Below are 3523 nucleotides of genomic sequence, written 5' to 3' on the forward strand. Positions count from 1 at the left end.
TTGTACATTTTATATTCATATTGTATATTAACTGATTGCGAAGTCAGTTTATATTGAACTGTTTTTGCATGGGTTATAACATGCCAGTTTCCAGGTATTTGCTACATATGAATCATTAGCACGTCTGTAACGGGTGGAAGAGATTTCCTTAATGTGAGGTTTGTTTTGGACTCATTAATGTACTGGACGCCTAGACTCATTAATGTACAGCATGTTGTCATGGTAGCAGGAGAACCGTGTGTTGGTTAGGAGAGAAGACATCAATGCCAACAACTCCATTACTCTCACTCTTCATTCCTCTTTATTATGTTAATTAACGTTTGACAGAATGCTGTGGTTTTTCTGGTAATTACCATAGAGAGGATGTATTACATGTTTCAGATGTGGAAGTGAGATTAGGAACTTTATCTTTCTGAGCGGTTTCTGTATTAAGCAACTTTATCTTAATGTGGTTAGTGTGAATAAGATGTTTAATTCAAATAGTACAGTTTAAAAGTTTGGACACTCCTTAATGGTTGTATGTATGTATTTTATGCTCTTAAGGCATTTGTTTTTGACATAAATATAAATGGTGGATGTTGACAGCCTTTATATGAATTGATTTCCAAATCAAACATATGCCTGATGAAGCTGGTTCAGGGAACGCCAACAGCGTGCAGAGCTGTCGTCACGGTAACTCCAACAGCGTGCAGAGCTGCCATCATGGTAACGCCAAGAGTGTCCTCGCAGTAAAGGGTGGTGACTTTGAGGAATGTAAAATCTAACACGGTCAATTCTGGTTTAACATAATTACATCCATGTTATTTCATTGTTTTTGTAAAATGTAAAAAAGTGTTAAAGAGGAGGGGTGACTCTCGACTGGTAGGGTGTGCAGCATGGTATCGTTTCCACAACCCTGAACATCAAAGAAAAGAAAAAAAGAAAAGCCTTACAAATATTTTTGGGTTGTTTGTTTTTTACAAAAAATGTTTTAATTCTTTAATAGACTTTCAGAAATTATTTAATTTCTACTAATAAATGTGAAGATGCTGATAATATGCTGCTGGTTTTGTGAGGGGGAAGTGTAGAGGTTTCTGGAAGCTTCTCGCCTACTTAATGTGGTTAGCACATCATTTAAAAGGTTGGGGGGTGTGTGTGTGTTCTGAAACAGCTTTTGCCATGTGTCACTTTTTCTTGCTTTTGCATGCTGTCAGTTTACTAGGAAATTATTTATTTATGATCATGTGTGAGCGTGTGTGTCACAGAGCAGAGAGCACATGTGTGAGGGTGTAATATTTGCTGTTTTGTGTTTGTATCAGGATTTTGTTAAGACTGAAGGTGTGTGTGTGTGTGTGTGTGGTGTGTGTGTGTGTGTGTGTGTGTGTGTGTGTGTGTGTGTGTGTGTGTGTGTGTGTGTGTGTGTGTGTGTGTGTGTGTGTGTGTGTGTGTGTGTGTGTGTGTGTTTTAGCTCTGTGGTTAAGGTACTTGACTAGTAATCAGAAGGTTGTCAGTTCAAGCCCCACCACCACCATGTTGCCACTGTTGGACCCCTGAGCAAGTCCCTTAACCCAATTTGCAAGTTGCTTTGAGTAAAAGCATCAGCTACATATCATTAATGTATTCAGTATGTGTTGCGGTAGAACACTGGTGTAATTCCACTCCCACACAGTAAAGCGATGACTAGTGAGAAACTTTCTGTTACCCTGCCGTCCTGCTACTGAAGTGTTCAGATACTCCCAGAAACTTTTTACTCTGGATCCAAACATAGTGGCAGTTTATAAAGGTACTGGCTGGTTCTGGACTGGACTGGACTAGACAGCTGTATTGTCATTGCAGAGCAATGAAATTTAACTTAATTTAATTAAAATGAAATTTAACGTGTGGTGCCTGAAAGTGCTATACATTTACATAATAAACTTTTTCTTAAGTATAAAATTTTAAGTATGCATTTACAAAGAGGACAGAAATATTGCACATATTGTATTATATGCTTGTGATCAGTGAACAGGGTCATTACTGCACGTTAACATTCAGTTGTGTGCTGGCAAATGGGTGGAGTAGTGGATGGAGGAACAGTGGGTGGATGGTGAGTGTGTGATGTGGCCGTCAGTTGGACAGAAACATTTGTTTGGGGTTCAGTTCTTTGATGGTACTGGAGTAGAAGTTGTTTAGGACCCCAACGCGTGTCCTGACAGACCCACAGCCCTATCCAGAGGGCAGCAGGGTGTGGAGGTGATGACCTGGGTGCAGAGAAGGCTCTGATGATGCCTGCTGTCATCTTTGTGAAAACCTTCTGAGCATTCAACATGCCCATCAAGGACATCTTTGTTAATAAATGTCCTAAGGATGAAGGATAATGGTGAATTTGAGTGATGAGGGTGAATTTGAGTGAATTTGAGGCATAAGGGTGAATTTGAGTCTGTCCTTTCTGAGGAATTTGGGTCCAGTTCAAGTAACCCATTAAAATAAACTTGATGCTTTTGTTTAAGGCTAAAGTGTCAAACTGTGAAGTGTAATGAGCAGCTTGTGGTCCACACCCATGACTCAGGAAACCCTGCTTAACACCCCCGACTACAGCCTGGCTGAGTGCGTGGCTATAATTATGTGTGTATTTCTGTGGTTATATGTGTCTGTGTGAAATAAATTAAGGTTTTTTGGGAGGTGTGTGTGTGTGTGTGTGTGTACGTATAGGCACATTTTTAAGGCTTTGTGTGTTGTAGAGACACTTTGTCTCTCTATAAGAGCTGAGTGAATGAATATGCACTTTGTCTGTAAGTCCAGAGTAAACGAGTACACACTTGGTAAGGCCAGAGTAAACGAGTGCACACTTTGGTGGTGTTGGTGTATTCACACCTCTGTCATCGCTGTCCTGCTGGAGTCATTGCTGTACTGCCGGAGTCTCTGTGTTCTGTATGGAGCTGATCACCACCAGCCATGTAGCCCTTCTGACATCTAACATCACGCAGCATTCACTCCTAAAGCCTCCTTCATCTCATCTACTGCCCTCCCATCCTGTTCGCCCCTCTCTCTCTCTCTCTCTCTCTCGCTCTCTCTCTCTCTGTTTTTGTGAGAATCTCTCTCTTCCTCTCCATTCATCCCTTTTTCTCCCCCTCTCTCAGTCTCACTGTTGCTGTTCTCTATCCACAAGCGTGCACTCTTGTGAGCAGGTAGGCTGTGAGTGTCTCCCAGAGTGTGACTGTGTTCTGCTGAGCCACAGATGGAGGGGAGCAGGATGTGAGACGTGGTGGAGGGAGAGCGAGAGTGAGGTTGGTAGGCGCTGCGTCTGCTGCCTTGTTCCACAGTGATAGCCACAATGGTTAAAGTGTTGAAGAGCCCAGCTCCCTGAAGCACCGTCTCCACTCGCTGTCTCCATGTCACTTTCAGTGTAGTTGGTTTTCACACGGTGGCTGTGGTGTGAGTGGATCTTGGGACTGATTCTAAAGATGGCCCCGACATAGCCTGGAGAGGACAACCATCAGCCATGTCTCTCTCAGGTCCTGGAGGCCTCCAGTACTGCACTAGGAACTGAACTGGACAGAACAAC

The sequence above is a fragment of the Electrophorus electricus genome, chromosome 19 (genome assembly GCF_013358815.1).
Source record: "Electrophorus electricus isolate fEleEle1 chromosome 19, fEleEle1.pri, whole genome shotgun sequence".
Lineage (NCBI taxonomy): Eukaryota > Metazoa > Chordata > Actinopteri > Gymnotiformes > Gymnotidae > Electrophorus > Electrophorus electricus.